The 26004-nt window shown below is 37.5% G+C and overlaps 1 protein-coding gene and 1 long non-coding RNA gene across 3 annotated transcripts in view; one reads left to right on the forward strand and one right to left on the reverse strand.

Annotated features, from left to right (window-relative positions):
* Window positions 1–21194, reverse strand: part of CDK17 (cyclin dependent kinase 17) — a gene marked incomplete in the record, with an annotated part of 72250 nt that extends 51056 nt beyond the window's left edge. The window contains 1 exon segment of one of the 2 annotated variants that reach the window (XM_072401182.1): window positions 20827–21194. 2 annotated transcript variants of the gene reach the window in all.
* A 12-nt stretch (window positions 21195–21206) lies between these two features.
* Window positions 21207–22326, forward strand: LOC140323813 (uncharacterized). Its single transcript, XR_011919444.1, has 2 exons — window positions 21207–21592; window positions 21738–22326. It is a non-coding gene; the product is annotated as an uncharacterized lncRNA (long non-coding RNA).
* Window positions 22327–26004: the final 3678 nt, after the last annotated feature.

Genomic DNA, 26004 nt, shown 5'->3' on the forward strand with positions numbered 1-26004 from the left:
AAATTAGATTTCAACAGTTTATGCAGATACTTCAAGTATTCGTATATTAACATAACCCAAAAGCTCTTTACAATGTTTTTATAGCTAAGCTATAAAACCGCAAAATCACCGGCAAAATACATAGTGATTGTCTAATGTTACAGTCTTGACGGGTTCACATGCCAATTGAATTACGATCAGCCTGTCACCATTGAGGATGGTAGATGGCCAGACCACAGGGAGCCCGATTTATGGGGAACATATTGACAACTAGGTTAGAATTGCTGTTAATGGCTTAATAAACCTATAAAAGAAAGGAGCTATGTAACACACATGCCCCATAAATGTACATTTTCCGCAAAGACAGATTGGTAGGGCAAAAAAAGGGCAACCATCAACCCATGTCGGAGCCGCTTGACGTCTATGGTCAGCTTAAGACACAGCCCTGCCATCTGAGAAGTATTCTTTAACCTTCATTATGTGGAGAATCTCTATAAACTGCTTAATTCAGGCTGTACAGCTTAGCCTTACAGTTACAGAAAGCCCTCACAATATGATGTAATCACCCTCAACACTTCTCCCCATTCATACTGATCAGACAGTATGACATACCAAATAATACATGCTGTTGAAGTGCCATGAAAATAAGTGTCAGGAGGGGGGTGACACCATTTTCTACTTATTCTGTACCAGCACTGCAACACAATGAAACATTTTAGAATGCAATTCTTAAATAAAGCAAGCACAAAGGAAGCAAGTCACAGCTAAACCTCTTCAGTGTGCATTTTTTAACCAGGCTTCAAAGAACAATAGTCAACTTTCTTTTAAACTAGCCTTTCCCTCCTAAGTCATTTTTGCTCCACTGTTATTTGTTAAGCAGATTTACGGGTTCTACCCAACTTTCCCCTTTGCTTTGCACATTTCTTGTGACTTCTAACAATTAGTGTTTACTATATTTGTAACTATATGCATAATATAAAAAAAGCAGATATCCAAAATAGCCATGGTTTAGAATGACAACAGATAGATGCAAATCATCTACACTAATTTTTAAAGTTTGCTGCTTTAACGTGTTTTAATAAAAAATGAACTATGAAAGGATTCTTGCTATATCAGCAATTCTCAAGGTTTAGTAAAGTGAAACTGACTCTTGGCTGTAAAGGCAATAAAACGATTGTGTAAGGCAGAATGCTGGAATCTTCAACAAATAATATTGTGAGAGCGGTGGCTGCCGGAGCCTGGGGCCTTTCTACCTTGTCACACCACTTTGGCTTGTGAAGGCAAATCTGCTTACTCACACACATAACACACAACAATAAATAATCCTGTGGTCACAGACACAACACTTTTAGATACAAAAAACAAGGAACTCTTAACCCTGTTTGTATCTAAAATTATTACATAACATATGGCAACCATATTGCATATCTTCCCTGTAAAAGCCACCAGCCTTACTGTTTACAAGCAGAAAACCAACAGAGAATTCTTGTCTGAACTAGAAGGCTATCAGACTGGCAGTGAAGCTTCCTATTAGGAGAAGCTGTATGTATCATTCACCCACGACACCCCAATGGAAAATGAAAAATGGTGGCAGTGAACAGTTAGTAGCTCTCCACCACTCTCTGTCGAATGGGTAGAGGCTGTTCTTAAAGAACCAGTACCGAGGCACAAGTTTGCCAGCTGCTGGGAAATGTATGGGATTGCTTGCTCATGCTGCAGGTTAGAACCTGCACTTAGCCAATATACAACAGATGGTGGCTATACAGGTGGTGTTGTGAATGGTTGCTGTAAACCATGAGGCAATGGAAGAACTCAATGAAATGCCATGTGTAAAGATGGTGACAGACAGAAGATGATTAGTTGGTAGCTGTCTCCTAGTTTGGTCATAGCCAGTGTTAAGTTCATGGGCACCATGTAACTTTTGCAGATATCTCCTGTCTGTCTAGCAAACAGAGTTTTCCTAGCCACTTTAATATAATAATAATTCTACAGCCAGACAGTGCACTTTCTGGGTGCTGGGAACCAACAGCTCAATGCCACTACCTCACTGGCCTTCTCCTGTGGTCAGAATTGGATTTAGGTACCTGGTAGTTCAGTTTATAGGATTCCAGCACCACAGATACAACAGGAAGTAAAATGAAAGCTCCTCAAAGGGAGGTAAATCCTTTTTTAGTTGCCATTAAAAGTGTTCCCCTTGGAAGATTTTCCATTTATTCTTGTACAAAAATAAAACCTTGATGGATTCAAATCCTTCCCTACTCTATTAAAAATATTTGTTTTTGGTAACAAGAGTATTATTTAAACCCCTTTCCAAACTTCAGAAAACGGTTCCATTTTATGTGCATGATGTAAATAAAAAAAAAAAAAAAACATGCTAAATTCACAAAAGTTTCACTATTTTTCACTATCCTTTAAGTGCTTATATTTCACCTATATTACAGTAGGTGCTCTAGTTCAGTCAGCGTATGCAAGCGGTGTTAAAGCTGCTAAAATACATCAATTTTGCTAAAGCATTGTTTAAAAAACTCAAGCCATAGCTTTGATTACGGCCTGGGTTTCAGAATCCTAGGGCTAAAAGATGACGAAAGGGATTTAGGGCAGCTGCTTGATGCTTGTAAATGTTTGGTGAATATGATGATGTTCCTTAGCCTAGCATGTAAATTCTTGCTGAATACCAGTTTATCAGATTAACATTTACATGCTAACTAGCTGCAAATCTTAGGGCCTATGGGATAATACAGCTGCCAAACACCTTATTAAACAAAAATCTTATCAATGCAAGGATGTATGAAAACATGACATTTCAGTGAAAATTTCTGCACTATGAAGGGTTAGATTGTGCTTCTCATCCTTCCTGTGCTAATGAACATACAACTGGATTTAAATCTATGCAAAACAAATAAAATACTTGAAACATGGTCTATTCATGCAAGCTGCTGGAAAAGTTACCATTCATGACACACGCTTTTATACCTGGTATGCCTCAGCTTTATTTTTCCATTCACCTTTTCCTTTATTTTTGATGGAGTATGCAATCCTACTGTATCCTAATTTATCTCCTATTAGGGAGATTAATTTACTTCTTGCCCTATCGATGGAAAAGGAAGTAACAAGAAATCCCTCCACTATCCCTGGAACAAAATGTCTCTGGAACAAAACTGTCCCTACTGTTTTATTGACATTTTTATCATCTCTCTCACTTCCACTTGACAGGTGTCACTTCGATTTCAGTGAAGTATGAATGTGAGCCATGTTTTCGAATTATTAAAGTTTATGTTTAAAATCAGACATGTCCTAGTTATATAGCCATTCAGATAAAAGCTGAAAATGAAATCTTTATAAAAAAAAAAATACTGTATGATGGTCTCTATATTGCAAGAAAATGTTAAAAACATCTTTCTAAATGTAGAGTAACTGAACCAACGTAAAATTTGGGAATCTCATGTAAAATCACCAATGACATCCAATATTGCCCGGGGTGTCGCAGCCTCAACCCCTCTTCCCAATATACATCACAATGAGGGAAAAGGTTAGACCATGATATCACTGTTTGAACAGAAAAGACAAACAAACATGCTAATGAAATTTGTGTGTCAAAAGTGTAATTCATAAAACAGATGTATTAATTATAATTTAACTCTGAACTGCAACCAATACAACAATGCAATACTCCCCTTTAATTCAGAGCTCTCCCATGCAGTATTTTATTGACATTTGTTATTCCTAGCCTGACATCCAACAATATTTACCGTAACCCATTTTCCTCAAACTTGGGCTGCATACGACCCTAGGCAAAGCAGTACAATGATGAGGTCCCCTCTCTGCTCTCTTCTCTCATTAATATGCGTCATGCTGGCACATGAACTGAACTTCAGTTTGAGCTCTGCTGTATAGCATGCTGCTACCAAATCAAATTCAGGTACTTACAGCATTTAGATTGAAAAAATGCATGTATTAAAGTATTAATTATTCCAGAGTGCCATTATTTTGGGTCTTTAATAGTTTCAACCTCTATCGCATGGAATTCAAGGCTGAACAGAAGAATTCAAATGTTTACGGCAAGATTGCGAACAGTTTTGCTGTGACTTCAGGCTAGCTGTACATCATGAACCCACAACAGAGAACTCAGGCCAAGCATTTGACAACCATCAAAGGTATTCTTTAAGGTTACTGCAAAAGAAAGTACCAATAAACAATTCAGCAAATGCTTCACACCGGTCACATTTAACAAAAATGTAAGGAATTCAATGAATACAAAGTATTTTTAATTTCCTGTCCAAACAAAAATTCCTGGAAACGGAATAAGCAGACCCTGATAGTACCCTTGTATTAATATTTTTTAAATAAAGATACAAATTGTGATACTACTTGAGACATCAGCTGTGCTGGGTATCAGACACATTGTTGAAAAAAAAAAGGCCTTCAAATGTGGTTCATCTTATTATCTAAATTACTAAAGAGAATCAGCTTAGCACTTAAAGCCCAAAGTTTTTTTAGTTGTGGACACAGCAAAAAAGGATTAGAGCATCTTTCCAGCTTTTATTGCCATTCGTGTCTCTGTTAAGAAGCCTTTGCAAAGAGAAATCTCAGCAGAAGAGAAACATTTTAGGAAAGATATTTTTAGAGATCTGTGCATTTCTTTTGTAGCAACAATGTAACTCTATTTATTGTAAAGGGGGTCTGTTAAGATAGAGATATGAGAGAAACCCTACTAAATGCAGTCACAAACAGTTTCTATTTCAGTCTATAGTTATGCTTAAAGATATGATAATAACTTATCAAGTATACAACAAAACAAAAAAACAAAGCATCCTCAATATGATATACCCCCAAAAAACAATGTATTGGAAGCCAAGGGCCACTAGACAGTTCCAAGTGGCATCTACAGAGGACCAAATAAAACTGTTTAATAATTATAATAATAACTAAGCCAAATCATTCTTTTGAGAAAACCCACACAGAGTTTCTAGGCTACCATTACAGACTTGTAGCTCTGACTGTCATTCTGATCAAGGAGCTTTTCAAGCTCTTTGATCTGAAACAATTAAGGATTTCTGACCACTTTCTAATCTTCATGCTTGTTCCAGGTCAGTGACTTGGAAAATAATGAACCCAGATACGACAAGGTAGCTGCGAATTTCTGAAAAAGCCCACAAAAGCTTTCTATCATGTATTTGACATCTTTACAAACACACCTGTAATCTACACACAAGTGTATAGGAATTAAAGAAATGTATATATGTTGGGTTCAACTAACCATGTAACACATCTACCAACCATTTCATTCTAGGATATGAACATTAAAAGTGCTAAGTATTTACAATAACTATGTAGGAACTTGTGACGTGTTCTGTATTCTCAAATGGTACCAAATGTACACTTAATATTTGTAAAAGGCAGAAATGTATATCATCTCCTCCAATAGAGCACAGAATGACTCACCTGAGCTCTGCTTCATGCAGAGGTGTGGGTGGATTTCTTTGTATTCCACAGCTCTATTTCTTTTTGTATTTTGTGCACTCTTGCAATGAAAGTACCATGGAAAATTACAGAAAATTTTTCAAGCTTGTATTTTTAATAACATTTACGGTAGAAGGGGAAATAGTGATCGTGGAAATCATTAAATACAATTAATAATCAAAGGAAACTGCATACATGGACATGGATGGTTTTTTATACAAGTAGTCACTTTTCCCAATCACAAAGAAACAGAAAGGAGGTTTCTTTTGGTAGGGAATACCCCACAATGTAAAACTAAACTCACTACATTCCCCCACCTCTCCCTTCAAGGGAAGAATCCTAAACCTAATTGGTGTGTAAACTCAGATTTGGAGTTTAGACAGGATTAATGAGCTGACCCTTTTTGTCATGTATATTAGATTGTGAGCCCCTTTGAGGGACAGCTAGTGACATGACTATGGACTTTGTGAAGAGCTGCGTGATATGTTGATGTTATAAAAGCACAAGAAGATGATAATAATAATAATAATAATAATAATGTGTTTAGGCCTGGTGATTGGTTGCTTAGACCCAAGCACCCCATCCAGGGAAAGGAAAGCCACTTGGATTCCTGGAAATAACACAGATTTATCAGCACTTTCACAAATAGAAAGATAGAGGAAGTCCTAACAAGGGAACCCAACACTTTGTCTCTTAATGGAAAAGGGAAATATGGTATTAGAACTGAACTACTAGTTTTACTAGGAAAAAGCAATCTACCCCAAATCACAAAACATTTCAAACCTGTATTCAGTCATATAGTACATCATTCCAATTATAATTCTAACGCAGGCAGTGTGGGTACCTGAATTTGATCTGATACCAGCCACCTAATTACGGCAGAGTTTGGAATGGGAACGAAAACAGCTACACACCCCAATAGAAGGAGGAAAGCATTTCCGTTTTGGCTTTAGATATATTTTAATGCTTTAAAGTGAAACTTAACCCTAACAATTAAAACTGCCATGTACGCTTTTATTGAAGAAGAGATTATGTTTACATTGCAATAACAGATTTATTTCTGTTTACCAGAAATGTGGCCTGCATTTGAGAATTCTATAATAATGTGGAAACATGCACGTTATAAAGAGCCAGATAATTTAAAGCTAAGGTAAACACAACTCCCTCCATCAATGCCTCATACCTGTCCAACAGTCTTTTGATTCCCACACTGGTCATCTACGCCTATTGGGCTGCCACTGGCACGGTGAACACGTTACGTTTTCCCCAGCATCTTACAGATTTCAAGGAGAGACTTTGAGTGTACACTAGTAACCATATACAAAGGAGCTTCACCTTCTTGCCAAAAATATAAACATTACCTATTCAATATATTAATTGCATGGTTAAAATAGATATTTAAATGTTTTATTCTTAAACATGTACAAGTTATCATAAATTCCACCCTAAGATTAGGGTTAAAGACTCCCAACAGTATTTAACCAAATGAAAGCTGCACCCTCCCCCAGAATCATTGATGGCATCAATTCTTAGTGGCTGAACCATCACATGGAACCAATATTTCGACTAAATAGGTTTCAATTGTGTTCTAGCTAATTCTTGGCATACCACAGAAGTTCAAGTTACCCATGCCCCCTACATTAGGCAAACATGAAATAAAATTCACCTGTTGGGTAATACTACTAATCATGAAGTCCCATGCATTTATACTATACTGCAGTTATCTACTATGTTATGGTAAGGGCCAGGTTAAATGGAAGTTTTTTTATTCCAATAGGAAGGGTCCCCGTGGTATCAGCTCAGCATTTGCTAAAGTCATGTTATGACTTGCTTCAAAAACCAGAACCAAAGCAATTAGGAAACAATATCCAAATTCAATAAAATAGTGCGGCAGCTTTCACGTTAAAATAGGTATTTTGGGTAAACTAATGAATTACGGCCTTACTGTGGAAAGCACAAACATTAATCACTGTAATTCATGTGGACAATCTGGCTACGAAGAGCTAAGGCTGACAGAATGTGAAGAGACATAAGCATGAAGAATGCAGGCGGCCAAGCCAAAGCTGTTCCCCTGGAAACCCGTGTCCATCACACAGTAATGTGAGGAGCACTTGGCTATACTGCTCTCCGTCTCACTACAGATTTATTAGCCAGCAACCAACCAGTGGTCTATAGTAAGAAGGCAACTACCACTGAGTCAGGGGATCAATAATCCCTTCCAGCTCAGTGTCAACACTGCTAGTGGTGAGCTCCACTCTCTAGGAGGAAGGGTCCTGACATGTACCATGAGAAATGCTTCAAGTTATTGTGGTTCCAGCAGTAGCAATGACTCTTATATTACATTCCAAAGTAGTGACTAAATACCCATATGTTAATGAAGGCCATTCACTAGGAAACAAACCAGTTATCACAGGACCCTTTTTTCCAGGCCTGACCAATGCTTTCCAACTCATATATTACAATAGGAACACAGACAAAGAAGCACTCCGCCAATTTCTGCATTTCCAGGAGAAGAACAGAGAGCTGGCTAAAAGTTTACAGCTTACCAAAACAGTTAACTTTAGTGACCTAAATATTTCAACCACAGTTTTTTTTTTGTTCCTAGAACATATTCTTTTTTGTCTTCAATTAAGGAAGAATGAGTTGTCCAAGTTCTTGCCCCAATGTTTTTTTATATATATATATATATATATATATATATATATATATATATATATATATATATATACATACACACACACACACACACACATATATACCAGTTTGAGGCTTTTTTTCTATCAGTTCAAAAGCTTAGCATCTGTTTTAACCTGAACCAAAACACAAAGCTACTGTAATTTTATTTTTTTTAAAAGGCAACCTTCTCAAGTATTTCCTTTTTGTACTAGAATTCATTTAAATATACATACTCTACCTTTATTTACACTGACTGCAAACCTCAAAAAACTGTCAAATGTCAGTGACATTTACATTGCTGTCATCACGAATCATGGAATAATACAGGAAAAATGCCAAGGGATGAGACCACTGCGACATGGCAGGAATCAAGTTAAATTACAGATCTGTGTTGAGTGCCCCACATAGAAAACTATGAAACATTCCAAGCTAGAGGCTTTCTGCCATTTCTGCAGCAGCACTTTGCTGACCAGACACACCAAGGAACCAGAACATTGCTTTAAAATAGAAAATAAAAGCATCCTTTGGGTGAGTTCAGCATTTGTTTTAAAGCAAAAACTGCTGAGAGAAAAACACTACAACTGCTGATTTATCCTTCTGATAATGATGGTTTTCTAGCTGCAATAATTTCCATTAGCAAGAACATCTTTACATGGAACATATTGCAGAAGCTTCTCTTTACGTCTCCAAGCTTTGTGAAAGAAATCTTTGTTATACTTTCTTTTAGTGGTAGGCACATCAAACTAGTACCTTAAATGCCTCCCTTGACTTGCTCACAAATGAACCCCACCCCCCACATCTGTGATGCCAAGCATAGTCAGTATGCCATCATTTCCCAGTGACCTGCCGACTTAGATACAAAGTCAGGTGGCCACCCACCTTTAGACATTATTGACCCAACAGGTCCCAACCCATCGATTAAGAATTAGGGCTTTGACAACTTTTTAGCATATACAATTATGCATAGTGGGCACATTAACACCCTTTAAAACCGACTGGAACAACTGTGAAAATAAAAAAGTAAGATTTTGAAGTATTATGTACACAGCTGTCTTTACACATTACAAAAAGTTGCCAAAGACTTCCGGCTTACTGTTGGGTGGGAACAAATACTAAAAAATGTGTGCATCTATTAAAAAAAGAAAACCGAAAACACCAAACCAAACATCCTGCATGACTTTCTAAACTTTGAAGTTTCAGCTTTATTCATCAAGCAAAAAATTTTAATTATACAGAATGTGCACTGACAGCTCCGTATCCAAAGCCTAAACTTCCAGGCAGCAGGAACAATAGCTGAACTTCAGAATAACAGTCTTTGTAGCGATGCCAGGGGATCACTGCTTGCCGAAAAACATTACGTTAATTATTTATGATTTTTACATTATAAATCACATTGTTAATCTGCTCATGTTTTAGTATCGTGCACAATTCTCCTTGCTGGAAACAAACAGGGTTTCGCTCTTTGAGATGCGCACGACGAAGAAAGAAAAAAAAATATTGCCTGGCTGACTTTGCCTCCATGCTTTGTAAGTAAATGACCCAGAACAAACACACAGCATGTGGAATCAGAGTTAACCCAGAATTATTGATCCATAAACTTGAGCCAGTTAGTCTAAGAACTGTATCTATCAGATGATCATGGTTATGGCCTAGTAACCGTTAACTTCACAGGCGGGGATTAGAAATGCCAGGCTACATGTTTTTATCAGTACAGGTTGTCTTTAGTTGTTAATAAATATGCAAAAGGCTGTTACCCAAATTTAGGTTTACATGATTGAGTGATTTGAACCTTAGGTGTCTTCATAGGATTATGTACTCTGCTCTCTGAGAGAATACCCTTCTAAAATTCCCTGAAACCTTGAATGATGTCATGCTACTCATTGCAGAAGGAAAGCCAATAAAACCATGAGGAGCTGGCAAGAAAAGCAGGAATGTATTCAAGAAAAGAAACAATCCCTTAACAAAGTAGCATTCTTTTCAACAACTTGAATAGTGGCAATCTAATAACTTCATCATAAAAGGCAGTATAGATACAGGGAGATAAAGTATTTGGAGAACATCTACTGTTTCCAGGACATTTTTAAGTAATGATTTCATACTTCCACAGCATGACAACAGTGTTTGCCAGTTAATAGGAAAACTGCAAGCAAACAGCTTCGATCATCACTTAAGTAACCCGAAAAGCTATTTATCCATGGACTCTTGTTTTTAGTTATAAAGCCATGGTCTGAAAGAAAAGAAATAATGAACTACAGGCTCTTGGGGCTAAAATGGTAATTAATGCTTGACTCAATGTGGCACCAGAAACATGCCAGTAATAAGTTGATATATTCTCACATCTTTATATGTTTACATTTGAAATATATTACGCTAACTGTAACTCTTTCAATACTTGGTGTATAGTATACACAAGTATGATATTGCAAACTTAGTAGAAAAACAAATACATAAAAGAAAAATAAATGGAACAATTTATAAACATCACAATCTGGAGTAGTATACAGAAGCAGGAATACTGTAATTACTGTATACATGTGATAAATGAACCGGATGAAGACTACAGTTCCCATGGGCTCTAAATCATTGTCAATGTTAAATGGCCTTGAAAGCAAGTATTACTAGATATGTTAAGTGCTTGCATAAGGTCATTGTTCAATGACGAAATCAGGCAGCCAACAGAACCTGACATTGGCAAGCCCGCCCTATTTTCAATGGTAGAACAAAATCCCTGCCACCAGTAAACTCAGCCACAGCCAAAATGTTGTCTTCATTATGAATTTAGGGATATGATTACTGATCTCCACTTTTTTGTTGTATATTTTTTAAAACACTTATCACCACTTTTATAACAATGAACCCCTAATTCCAAATTAGATTTATGGTGGTGATCAGCATTTTTATTACTGCACCATATATACACAAACATTAATTTAGCTTAGCCTCTCAGGTACAAAACATTTGCTATGTACAGCTAGGGCTGCTTAGGTAATGAACACTCATTGCTACCAAGAGATTTAACTACTACTTGCTGGCAGTTATCTCATTTACAACATGGTAAAATCAAAGTCCTGATAATGAGATGAGGGTCATGAAGTAAGAAAAATGCTTAGTAGTAAAGAGAATTAATTGCCTGTGTAGCACCTAGCTTCAAACCTGGTTAAAATAGTCAACCATGAAGGATGTCTAAAGTTCAATGTTCATGTCAATATGACTCACAGGGAGAAAGTTTAGTTTTACAGAGCGCTCTCTAAAAGTGAAACAATGACATCATCAAAAACAGAAAAATAAGGTGGAGTAATGCATAGTCACATGGAAACTAATATTAAAGCTAGTATAACAAAGTGACATATTTAGGCAGCATTCCAACAATCTTGCCCAAGCTATTGACATAACGCGTACAGGTCAGATAGTTGTTATGCACACAATTCTTAATGCTGTCACAATACTGACAGTACAATGCACAATATAATGCAAATATCATATTGATGGCAGTTTACACTTTGCTTGGTTCTTTTCAGGAATCATGCATCATTTTATATTTTAAATACTCATTTATACCCATAAAAGTTAGTTAAAGGTTTGATCATCCTTTTCACTGATGGTTAATCCTGACTGGCCACTGCATCACTGTATTGGCTCTATACCCAAGGCAAGGCCATGGGGCAGGTCACACTATTTAATTCCTAGGGATTAGGAGCTCCCAGGGTGCTTTGGAAGCTAACCTGCTCTGCAGATATACAACGGTGCTTTGCTTATTTGTCAGTACAAAGATTCCATGTCTAATTGTATCCATTACAAGGACAGGAAAGGTTGTCACAGCAAACTGCCTTACTTTTCCTTAGCTCCAGGTTTCATAAAACAGTTCTTAGTTCAATATCTGTGAAAGAGAAGCTTTACTTGCTCTTCACATTTTCCCCTAAATTAATTAGCTTACCTATGAATTCTGCCAAGTTACCTCAAGTAAAAACAAGTGAACATTTATGATATCATACACATCCTTCAATAAAACTGCACAGAGGTCAGCCTTGTTTCCAGAAGAATTACAGTGTTGTACTGCACTTCTTGTTAAAGAGTTGGCCCGAAATCTTGGGCAGCCAGTGTTCCTGGATTGCAAGCAAGAAGCCAGTTCAAGCAGTGTAAACATCTATGCTGAAGCCTGGCAGCAGGCTGACAGCTCTAGATAAAAGATACCTTGTTACAAAGTCTATGAGCAGGAGCTAGAATCTGTACACCACAAGGTCTCCATAAAAACAGACAGGGAAACCACAGAAGAAAGAGCAGACTCCTACAAAAAAATGACTGTCTATGTGCAGAGAAAAAAATAAATAAGAACAATATAGATAAGCAATGAGCCTCACAGTTCAACTTAAATTGTAAAAACTTCAGAATCCGGCATGCAGCAATACTATTGCATCTCAGTCACCCCATCTTAGTATACACATTTACTGAAAACAGGACATGTGGATTCAACTCATAATATCGCTTTTTTGCGTATAGGGACTAATGTCACAAAGAATCTGAAAGTTGACCTTAACAATTGTTTGGAATATGGACCCCAACCCTCCCCTTCTACAGGGATTACATGACCAAACTGCCCAAAATGGATTTTTTTTCCAGTAAGTATCTTGTTAATTTTCATTTCTTTTTTTTTATCCAGAAAGAAGGTTTATACAGGTATAAGTAGTTGAGTTTTTAAGGGGGAAACTAAAATTTCACTTTTTGGCAGATACTGGAAATTTTATTCATGTAAAATGGTTTCTCAATGCTCCATATGGGGCATGTTTCACTAGACTGTACAACTTCTGTAACAAGTATTAGGGGAAGGTTTACCTTATTGTATATTTACTACCATGAGTAAAACCAGCTAAATGATTGGTGTAAACTTAAGGTAAAAGTTGGGAACAAATCCTTTTAATCTCACTAAGGGTCATAAAAGAATACAAGAATTTATAAGGTTATAGTCCACCACATTCTCCCTATATTCAAAGTATAGTGTTTGGTTGTACAGTTATATTAAGGAAACAAAAACATGAATAGGAGATGCTAGTGCCAATCTCATGCTTTTCCACATGCAGTCTTAAAAAGCAGGTGCTAACATGATCACTTGGACACAAAATTTAAAAGAGAATGCCAGCATGAATCCTCACTGCTCCCCACGCTCCATGTTTTCCTCCACTACGTGTCACAACCCATTGATGAAAAGAATAATGACCAGCTTAAACCTAACCCCTTTCCTATAAACCTAGGCAGTCTATACCCGCTGAGAATGATCACACAAGCCTGGAACCACAGTAGTGCTACACTAGATGAAAGCCATTCAGTGACTCCGTATAGACCATGCTCAGTGCCTACAAAGTTCATATACATACATACTTTATGATGAAAAACAACAGTAGACCCAGCTTAGGCCATGATCTCAGATAAAGGCAACCTGACTCACAATAAGGCTCTGTGTTATATCAGGATACCAGACAGACGTACAACATTCCACTCTTAGTGCTACTAATGCAGGCTTTAGCATTTGCTCTGGTGAAATCAGTCAATCCCCAAGTAAATGCATTGAGCTAACATTGGCAGGATGTACTCTGCATTCACTTGTCCAAACAAGCCACAATCAGGCGTTCTTGACATACCAGGTATGCATACTTACATTCTGATTTTGGTGTGAAATATGTTTAATAATAGTAAATAAAAGGAGGTTCATGGTATGATATAGCCCTAAATTTCAATTACATCATTTTTATTTCTTTCATTTTCATTTCACTTAGTGTTTTAAGCATCTTTTTGAGTGTATAGTAATATGGCTACAAACAAATATAGCTCAATGTGCATTTATACTGTCTGGATATAATTACATAAAAGTAATAAAGCACCACCAAAATTATGTCTCATTGATGTTTTTCTTTTTTATTGTTTAAGCACAAAATGTAGTTAAACTAAAGGAACTTTAATTAAAACATATCTTCCTGCAAGGGCGCTCAAACAATAAATATCAAATAACAGATACTTCACAACAAAAGCAATATTTTTAAACAAAACTGATGCTGTTCAGTTCTGTCACTCGAAGTACTTTTGAAACAAGGAACATGTTGAAGGGGGATAGATGTGTTATACAAAACTGAGAATATGAGAATAGTGTGCAGATAGGTTAGAGCTGTCCAGAGTTTCTTACTATAACTTCAGAACAACTTCTGTGGGTGATGCAAGATGGTGCCCCATGCCATTTTCTAAACCCAAAGTAACTTGTTTGGGTGAAGGAAGCCTAGAGTTCAGCTATAAATGAGGTACATAAAGCAATGATGTTCATTATTCCACAACTATTCAGAAATGTGAAAAAAGCAAATAATGAAATCTAAACAGCTGCTATGAATAATCTGTACAGTGTAAAAAAAATAAGACACAATAGGGTTTATTCAGTAGAACAGGGTAAACTAGATGCCACGTTCCATGCAATCAGACAAAATACAATTAAATAATTCACATAGCACATTGCTACAAGGACGTGTTTCAGCTTACTGACCTGCCTAGAGAAAAGGAAATAGTCCTATTGCCTGCACACCAGCAAATTGGAGATTGTGCTTTGTCTTCAGTATACAGGTAGTCCCCGGGTTAAGGACATCCGACATACAGACATCTCCTAGAAAATAATGTACCTGTTCCGACTTACATACAAATTCAACTTAAGAACAAACCTACAGTCCCTATCTCGTATGTAACCCGTGGACTACCTCTAATTGCCCAAACAACGAAATGCACATCAGTTACTAACTGGTCTCTTTGGCCTGGCACTTTGCAGCGTGTTTTACTTGAATTGTACACCAAGCAGGCAGTGCTAAGGTATTAATATTTCACAGGAATGTCAGGATGCAAGGAAACCTGGGGATCTGTAAACGGTTGCTATGCAACCTGTTCTATTTTCTAAAGGATTTCCTGTTATGGTTTAGGCTTATGTAACAACACATCACAGAGTGTCATTATTACATGTATCCATTTCTAATTAATAACTATAAAATCCTGAAAGCCAAGCTTTTTCTTTTGATCGACCGTTTATATATGCGGATTATGAAAAGCACTTTGGTCTACGTAGGTCAGCAGATTCCTAACTGAGCTCGTGGGCAGAGTTTTGTGATTAAAGGGAAAGTTTGCTTATTATATGAAACACTATTTGGTCTACTATTCCTATAAAACCAAGAATACCTCAAATTGCTTACTTATCTCCTCAAATGGTAAAATTCTAAAGCCCTAAATCTTTTCTGCTGCCAGCTTTCCCTGACCAGTGTATTACTATAGAAGTAGGTGTACAGCACAATTTAGTTCTATGAAAAGTCCTCTGTAAGTGCAACTAGCAATGGAAAGGATTTGTGGCTGGCAGAATATAAACAAAGGAAGGAAACTCACACTGCCAGGAAGAGGTAAGAAAATAAAAAAAGTACTAGGCCAGCCAGAGGACCCCTGACAAACTGATGTTACCATGTTTCTGTATAGTTTACTTCAAGTTAATGTCTTTAATTTATAAAACACTGTTCAGAAAACAAAAGCGAAATGAATGATTTTAGAATAATATGGGTCCAGGCCATGCACATGACTATGTTTTGTTCATAGTTAGGGCCCATGAGCCCCAGAACACATAGTATTAATGCAAATATATACTTAGCAAAAATATCATCCTTCACCAATGTATAGTGTTCTATTATCACATTGTGCACAATTTACCGGAAAAGACTTTGCCTTTCACTCAGCCAATACCCCAAGTGATAGCATTTATGTCCATTTTGAGTGAAATGTCAACAATAGCAAACACTATAATCATTATTGATAAAATGTTTTTTGTAGTTCAGATGATATTTTTATGCAAGAATCTCTATTAAAGATGAATTCTGTAATATTTGGAATGTCAAAGTCAATGGTGCTCGTTGATTACTATAAGGAATGATTTCTGGCATAAAATAAAATGGTTCTGTATGAAAAGCTACCCTAAACCTACATTATCGACTGAGTGACCGGAGTTGTGCTGACAGCAGACTACAAATGTATTTTACTTTGTAATACCATAAATATTTGTTTAGTTAGCGGCACACCTCATGGCACAGGAATCCCCTTACTCTTTTCTACTCTATGGCCAAAGTAGAAATCAATCGCTTTCATATTTCTGGAAGCTTTATGAAAAGTTCTGAAGGATAAAAGAAATACTAAAAGCTTGACATCACAAACCCACAGCTTTAAAATGGGGGAAAGTCACATTATTAACACCTACACATACCAAGAAACGCTTTCTTTTTCTCACTGACATAACGAATAATGATGCCATAGCAACCAAGGCTTATGCACCACATCCCTAAAGACATGAAGAAATTGGGGCGTTAATGAACGGTTTTCATCTGCTACAAATTCAAGAATGTAAAATAAAATCAAGGAATACAGATAACAAATAAAATTAGTGCACAATGTAAAAGTTCATCACACTATATCAGTTTTCTTTTATTCTTTGGATCGAAAAATTATGTCTATTGATGAATTTAAAAAAACAGCTATGCTGAGCCCACTTACTTTCATTGAGACAATTAAAGGTAAGGCAAAAGATAGACACATTCTCCAATATTAGCCAAGGTTGGGACAACTTTTAGTCTTCTAGATTTTAATTGTGATTATATAGTATTTTTATTTTTACTAAAAACAAATACAATACAGATGGAACAATTATGTGAGGATTAAGCTATATACAAACTCTCTAAGTGGCAAAGAAAAGCACTTCAGACCACCAGAAGCATTTTTATTACTGGATATAAATAGATATTCCAATTTGCCTTTAGGTCATTAGTGTATGGTCATCCTTATGGTGGAATGCTAAAAGATTTGTAATTCTGTAAAGTCGGGCTTATTACTTTTACATCATTAGGGCTATCAAGTATTGCCAGGATGTGCATACTTACTTCTTTTGCTTTACTGTTTCCTGATTACCCTCTTCCTTTACCTCAAATAGGTAAAGATATTGATTAAACACCTACTGGAAACTATAAAATTGGAGAGATGTCATAAGAATCTGTGCAGAACCAAAAAATAAAACGGTCACCTACTTCCTGACTGAAGTGTGTAATATTTGTATTTAAACAGCAATTAAAATTTAAACCTAATTCAACTTGCTACATATATTTATTGTTGTGTTAAGTCTATTTTTTCTTTTTTTGGTTACACTATTTGAACAAAAAAGTAGTAAAATATCCTCCAAAATGTTGGGTCTGCATTAGCAAAGCAAAAGTCCCTTTTCTCTGCAACATAGGCATTATGTGCAAGAGCAGCCCCAACCAGAAGTACCTTCAATGCAGATTTAGGAAGCTGCATTGGTGTAGTAACACACACCCCACCACTGACATGAATGATCAACAATCTGTATTTGAGCACAAAATGAGAAAAGAAGGCTACAGCCAGGCACTGATACATTAGGCAGGTAGAAAAATCATGCTCCCTATTAATTTGTTGGAAATAAGCCAACCCTCCAAAGGTTTGTCCCAAATGTACCTTTACTAGATGTAGAAAGATTAAAAGTGACTTGGAATCAGAAACATTTTCCATGTTAAATTAATGTAGGCCAAGTAATGATCAGGTTCAACACTAAGGGCCTGTGTTGACAGCTTTTGTACACTTCAAAGAAGATTCACATATAAATGTATAAGTCATAGAACTCTGGGAATTCAAAACTCAATTAGAGCAGGTCAAATGCACCCATTAAGGTAGTATAACTATAGAAACGTCTCAAACTGGGGCCATCAATCAAGCTCAAAGCCTGTTGACATTCCCACTATAGCAACATGATGAGTTTTCCATATTACAGTGCGATATCATTCCTGGAGATCGCTGCTTTCGGAAAACCAAATGTGTTTGTGGCGACAAGAAGAATTAATGGCAACCCAGTGCACCAATGCAAGTCTCGTGAATTGTGTTACCACGTGCATTACTGCAATCACAGAGATCAAAGTATTCCATCTGACAATGCTTTTATCTGCAAAAGAACAGAGTCATCTTTGTTTTTGTACATATATCTGCAAAATGTTTGGCACAGATCAGCACCTGCTGTCGCTTCTCAACTTGCACCTTTTACAAATTTACAATGTGGCAGTCTTATCTCTAGGTGAGAGGAGATTGAGAAAATGCTTTCTCCTTACAGGAGGAGAACAATTAAATCACGGCCTAGGCATTTGCTTGGCGCTGGCATTTATTGTAAAAGAAAAAAAATATATACTGTTGTATATTATGGAATTGATTTTGCAGACATGTATTAGTTATTGATAAATCTATTTGGCTGTTTTCAGTTTCAGAAGACAATAGCAGCCTTTATCACCATTTTCCTGAGGGCATCTTTTACCTTTGACTTCCAGTTAAAGGCTTTACTATTCATGCAGACTTATAACCAAGAATGAAAAAGGAGATTGTGTAATGATTTGCTTTCTAGTTATGACAGATCGAAGCTTCCTTTGTCCATGCAGATAATGGAAAACAGCTCACCATGGACATGCTTATGTTTAGTGTATACATTCTGTAATATCTATCAAAAACCATGCAATAGATTTTACAAATAACCTAATCATCTTTACCAAAGTTCAAAACAAACAGCGTACTTGCAACTTTAAGGCCATGTACTCAGTAAGCTCACTACATCTCCCACCACCCACAAATGCTAAGCTTTCTTTTAAAAAAGTCACATGGTTAACATCTTCACTATTCAATGTGTTTACCTCAATGTTCAATGGCATGAAAATATGAAAATATTCTTAGATGCTTGGCTGTACTACTGATTTTAAGTCCTCAATACCTCCTGAGAATATGATATGGAACAAACATGTACAGTGAGTGAGGACTTCATTTTTTGTATAGTCAATGATTTAAAAAGGTTGCAGCCAGACATCTAGCATTTTCAGAGGCAGTTCAGAGAGATAGTAGTCTTTGTACCTGTCTCACGAGTGGAAAACCTACATCTGGTTTTAATATAGTTCATCTGGTTAAGTATCCAACTTTTCTATTCCCAAGAGATATATTTATACCTTTCTAATCTGATATATCAAAGAATAAATTGAGGAGATGAATGGTTTTATACAAACTGTAGCTGCCACAGTGACACAAATATGGCACTCATAAGCTGATCGCTATGTGAACTATTCTACAGAGAAACATATCTATACACCAATAAAAATATATACAGAGAGGAAATCTAATTTACAATTGAGTCATAAGCTATGCAATAACAAACAGCAAACATTTAACCTTTATGGCACCGTCTACTCGGCTAACATAGTATTACGCTAGCTGTCTATGCTAAATTTTGTAAAACATTGTGTACATAAGGCTTTCTTCAATGGAATGACCAGTATAGAGCTGGCACAATTAATAGGAAGAATAGAAAAAAACAGTTTTTAGAAGAAAAGCACATGGTTTGGAAAAACAAAAACATTTTTATAGCAACGTGTTTTCATTATGTATGGAGTCCAATGTGTGGAGGGGGGTAGGGGGTTATATAACCCTGCAGATCTTTTCATATATATTTTAGGGGACAAGGTTATGATGAGTAATTACCATTCTTGTTTTGTGGCTCCTACAAGGACACCATTCTGGAAGCTGTATGTTTCCTCCAATCATCTTAAATCATATTAGTATGGTAAATGGTATTATCCCAAAACTCATGTATGCACGATTGTGGTTGTGACACTAGATTGTGATCTCTTTTAATAAAAAATAAGACGTGAATAAATCTATTCTATAATATGCCAAAGAATGTGTCAGCATTTTAGAAATCATGCAAATAAAATATCCCCATCTTTCATAATCCTCACCCTATCCTGTGATTTCTGAATGTCCCCATCCCCCTAAAAATCAGCATGACCATTTGTAGCAGTTGCTTGTGTAGATGAGAAGAATGCCTGCTGTGCTGGTGAGATTTCCCTGGCTTGTACAATCAGTCACTGGTGTTTCCCTAGCACACCATGATAGGGCCAAAATAAATCACTCCGTCACACACCAGCCAGCTTTTCACCTCCAATCAAACAACTGCTAACTGGGCTTACTGGTTCGAAATAACACAACAAGGAGGGCAAAGGAAGCACAAAAGCCCTGAGCAACACACACACTCACTATGGGATTTAAATCATCACAATGCCATTCATATCATAGATAGGTGACAATATGAATTCCTGATTCAAGATGATGACTGATCAGCACTGACACATGGGGTTTCCTCATATAAAGGCAATCTTAGGATGTAAATATTAACAATTGTTATCACTAGATCCATTTCTAATGAACCCATCCAGCCATCTTACCTGAAATAAAAGCACTGGACTAAGCGTGTAAATATAAAATAACATTTATAATATAAAATGTACTACAATAAATGAGCCATGACTGGGCTGCATGTACAATGGGGTTATCACAGAGCCAGGCCCCTATAGGACATGTCAGTAAGGATCACAGACATGGATCTCATACTGATCTGTTCCAATAAGAGATTTCTGGGGTCAGCCTCCATGTACTAATATTACAATGAATACACAGAAATAGGAGAAAACAATGTGCCAGGCTTGCTGGCTCTACAAACAATGCAGCAGGCTGGGGGAGTGTGTCAGCCAGGATCGTGTTCACCACACAAATTATCACAAGGGGCCACACAAGTTCCCACAAGGGGCCACACTGACCCCGGGGAGCCTGTGATGGGGCAATACTCACAGTGCTGGGATGTGCTTGATGGGTGCAGCAGGCCGGATCTAGCAGTGTGTGCGGGGATCGCTCGGATATACACAGCACGGAGATGCCGCCTGTCCTCCTCGGTGTCCCGGAGCCCTACCGGCGCCGCAGTGTCATGATCCCGACACATCACCGGGCTCGGCACGAAACATGGCTCCCCAGCCCCCGGGGCAGTTTTACACCAGTTCAGCGGGGCAGATCTCCTCCCTACGTACGATCGGTAACTCTATGACAGCCGCCCCTCCGGAACCCTGGGCCAAGGCTGACGTCTCCTCCGGATTACACTCTCCGGGTAGGATCCTGCTCGAGCTGCCTGCTTTTTTTTTCTTTATCGCAGCGGAACCGCCCCCAGCCTGGCAGCACAGAGAGGCGGAGTACAATACGAATGGCAGCAGGGCGCCCCCTGCTGTTTCCTGCCCGACACTGCGTCATCTGGGGATTCCTCCAGACGGCACTGCAAGGCCTTGTGTGTAATTACTGCCTGTAATTGATTGTCAAGGACAGGCAAATGTTTGGCTCACAATTGAGTTCTTCCTACACTTTTAGAAACATTTGCACGGGGTGTGAAAACTGCACTTTCTATTCCACAGCTATAATCGTGGGCAGAAACAGATGGACCTAGTATGCTGGCCAACCTCTGAAAGCCTAAACCCAGCCACAGAATGCAAAATATGACTTTATGTATACCTGTATCTGCACTGAAGTCATAGAACCAATGTGACAGCCAGGAAAGAAGCATCTTCATGAGGTGCGGGTAACAACGTCAGCCTTTATGTTATGGGGGTTTTTTAAGGTTAATCTACAGTAAAACTTTTTTATTTGTGGATAATGTAGGGAAGAGTTTTTATTGCTGACTGTGCACCAATTAAAATTCATTCTCACCCATTTTCCAGGAGGAGCAGTGACAGCACCATGCCGGTGCTTAGGTGTAATACAGCAAAAGTTCTACCAGTGACCCATTACCAACCACCTGGCCAAGTCTACTAGCGATCACCGAGGGGAAGTTATCAGAGGGAATTCCGGGCCTTTATCTGCAATCCAGCATACTGCTAAGTAATTCAATGACTGGCTGCTCCCTGCACTTTCCCCAGCAGCCAGGTTGGCTACTAGGGCTTAGAGCCTTGCAAATGACATCTGGATTTCCACACATTTATTGGATATTATGAAAGTGCAATTATATTGCTACACCCTATGTTACATACTGCTGTTACTTACTCCTGACCTGTACATCCTGTTATAGACTATGGACCATACACTGGATGTAGCATACTACTTACATACTACGTTATTCACCCCTGCACTAAACACTACTCACCCCAACTCTATGCTATACATACTACAGACAGAACAAACGACAGAGTACACCAAGGACAATGAATAACAAACAAAATACAAAATATGCTGTATTCTTTAGTACATTTTCTAACTATTTACATAGTGTGTCTGCTTCCAATATACGTTTAATTTAAAGATTGGAATTTAGCTCCTCTGGTTACACCTATCAGTTTTTTTCTGCAGTCTGTTTTTTCATTAGATGTCCCTTCACTTTACATTTTACTCTGCAGGTGAGAGGTAATCCTTCTAAAGTCCAGTAAGCACCTCTTGGGCTGTGTACACGTCAGATGATTCTTACCTGATATGAATGGTCGGGCTTGTTTCAGGTAAGAATCTGACATGTGTACAGTGGTCGCCTGATGTCGTATATGACGGATCCATGAACGACCAATGGTGAACACTGCGATGGAGAAGAGCACAGTGGGGTGCCCCATGCTCGTTCTCCTCCCCTCTCCAAAAACTGAACAGTGCTGTGTGTACAGTGTTGGTTCTCTCATCTGTCACTGGAACGATACTGAAAGATTGTTTCCAGCTATGAAAATTGCACGTGTATGCAGCCTTACACAGTTGTCAATCTTTGAATTTACCTTCAAAACTCCCACAATAGACATCCGAACAACAAAAGATTTAATTACCTCATGTGGCCACGGACTGCAATAAAACATTTTTCCACTGTATTCAAAAAGGAAAACAAAACATTTTAAGGACTCTATTTAAAAAAAAAGCAATGTATCTGACATTGGCTGAAACATTCCCTAATGGACAACTGTTTCTTCACCAGGGAATGTTTCAGTGAATGTCAGATTGACTGCTTTGTAAACAGACCCCCAAGTGTGAATGGATAGTAACTGTTGAATGTCTTATAATAGGGATTTGACACTCCAGAGAATCTGCCTAGTATTAAACATGCATGCCTTTTTGGCATTTCAATTTTTACTTGAAATCAGCTATAACTCAGGGTCAAACAGTACTGGTAACTATCCTTACCACAGTGCTTAGTGCCTCCTTCACTAAACACATTGGGGGTGATATATAAACAAAGTGAACTAGAAGAAAAATATTTGTTTTCTATAGTAACTAACCACCTCCTGGTTGTCTGCACTACACAATTGAGAATAAAATATGTTTCTATGGGCAACACAAAATGTTTGTACACACTTGATACATAGCTTCATCATGCTACAAGCATTACAACCCATTCAACAAATCTAGGGCTGGGCATTAACAGATCAATATCTACAACTGATGATCCTGATTTTGATTGTGGCTTGGGATGTTGGTGTTGCTGTTAGCTGAAACCCCTTGTCGGTCCTGGTCAGTATTCAGTTGTCTCTGACTCAAAAACTCCTAGCAGTAAACACAACTTACATTTCTCCAAGAGTTGGGTCACCCAATCACCCAGAAGGGAACCTTCCACATGGGAATGCATCAACACTTTGTAAAATATCTTCACAAACAGCGTGCTCCAGGTGGAATCCGCAATCTCCAGTCTACTGTGGAGAAACTCACTTTCTAGTAGCCTCCAGCTTACCTCCTTTTCCTCTACTTAGAAGGTTCTTTCACAGGAACTTTCAAACCACCCATTTGAAAGAAACAACTGTCCACATTGGATGGATCATGAACAAGCATGTTATATAAAATACTCCAGTACATTATATTGGAATGCTGCAAACATGGTTGCTACAATCCAAGTGTTTTAGTCTTCAAAAATTGTAGTCTTTTAGGTTTTTCATCACAATATTGTTTCCCTAAATTGTCCAATGCTTTTTCTACAGTGCTTCAATGCCTGGGGCAACAATATAAAAATCAAATGTATATATGCACAGTTTCGTATAAAACAACTGAAGTGGACTGTAAATTCCTAGCTCCCTTGGTGTTTAATTAGCTATAAGAAGATTCATGTTTCTGCTTGGCTGAGGCAAAATAACTAAACCAATAATTAAGTGGCCAGCACTAAAAGGACGATATCACTTGGAAAATCACTGTGGAGGTAAACATACCGGTCTAACAAGCTTTTCCAAATAAAGCAAAGTTTATACATATTTGCAGAACATTTATGAAAAAGGGAACAAAGCCAACTTGGAACAAATGGAATTCAGAGAAACCACTGATATCTCCAAGCATGTTGCATCGGCTGTTAATATATGTCCAATTGACATTTTTTTTTTTTTATAATATTGCAGCTGAAATTATAGCTGAGCTCCACTGCTATCTACACTGCATTAAAAAAAAAAAAAAAAACATTTAAAGAAACAGAAATATAAAGGCTACTATTACTGATCTATTCTGCTGGAAATACTAGTTCTCTGGCTGTAACATTATCCATACCTCTTTTGAATTTCTTATCTGAATATAGGCCTTGGGAAAAGACCTTCCTGCTCACAGATGTGTAAACTTTGCCCCTGGGTAAAACAGGTCAAAGCAGGCCAGGCAAGGTCCCGGGCAAGGATTTTTCTTTGTTGTTCATAACACCACTTAAAATTGCTTGCAAATAGTGCTACTGTAAACATGTCCTTAGAAATGCATCACCCTGCCTCATAGTAAGATTGACTTTCTAAGAAATTCATAAGTGGTTTGGCTCTATGATTTTAGTAGCCACAAATTGGCCTTGATTGGGTCTGGGTCTGGAACAAAGGACAAGTAGTGGCATTGCTCACCAACACAGTTAGTTGTGTTACTACTCCCTATGCATACAGCTATAGCAGAAACAATTTTATGTTGCTTGGATTTGTTCAGTTTTAGGGCCTTTTAAACAAATGGTTCCAAAACTGAAGACATCCAGATTCTGAATACTATTCAAGTATATGGGGGAGAAATTCTGGTTGTTTGGGTTTCGGGAAGGTAACAACAAACACCACAACAACACCAAAATGTAATGAAAACACATGTCTGAGAAACACTGGGCTAACTGGGTTGGGGATACCAATAGGGGTAGGGACATTCTATACAGCTTGGAGGGCTGCATGGGAAAGAAGCAAATCCTTCAGTTTACAGTTGTGTGGTTACTCAAAATCCTGATTATGGTTTCACGGAATTGATAATAATAATTTATGCAACTCATTCAACATTACATTGTACTTTGACAATGCATATTGTGTTCTGCTGGCTGCCCCTTGTTCCTCCTGTAACTGATCAATAATGCACTGGAGTATTATGGGTGAGACTGTTTTGTAAAATTAATTTTGGGGTAAAAGTAGTTTTCAGAAAAAAAAGTGTAATTTTACTTCTTCTATCAAGGCATTTTGATGATATACCACAGATATTTACAAACTAGTGAAATCGGCTAAAAAAAATATTTTTCTCTAGATTGACATAATACATAGGTACTTTCATAAACATAAGAATACACATGTTGTAACAGTTGGCACCAAAAAAAGAGGAACTTTGAGAAACCATATTTAGATCTAAACTGGTAATGTAAAATATCACAAAATCAGTTGCCCATGCCATGATAGAATGTAAAACCTTGAAAAAGTTTTAGGAAACTTTACCAAATAATCTGATTGATCTGATTGGTGATGGAGTGATTTCATCTCTGTTTCAACAGTGTCAAAAGTAACAATATGTAACTTTAGTAACTTTTAGTTTTAGGTTTTTATGTATTAGGTAACAAGGCCCTCAATATTTAAGCAAAATGTGGAATATTATTGGAATTTGGGCTCTTCAATATGTATTTGTTATTAAGTAGAGATAACATGGTTGGGAACAGGCAGAAACACATATTGTCATTTATCACTGCCCTTCCAAGCCACATCTTTGCTGAGGTAAAGTGGATGTTGTGGCTTTATACACATGTGAAATGATTTTCGCCCAATAGAAATGGTC

This window comes from Pyxicephalus adspersus, chromosome 2 (genome assembly GCF_032062135.1).
Source record: "Pyxicephalus adspersus chromosome 2, UCB_Pads_2.0, whole genome shotgun sequence".
Taxonomy (NCBI): domain Eukaryota; kingdom Metazoa; phylum Chordata; class Amphibia; order Anura; family Pyxicephalidae; genus Pyxicephalus; species Pyxicephalus adspersus.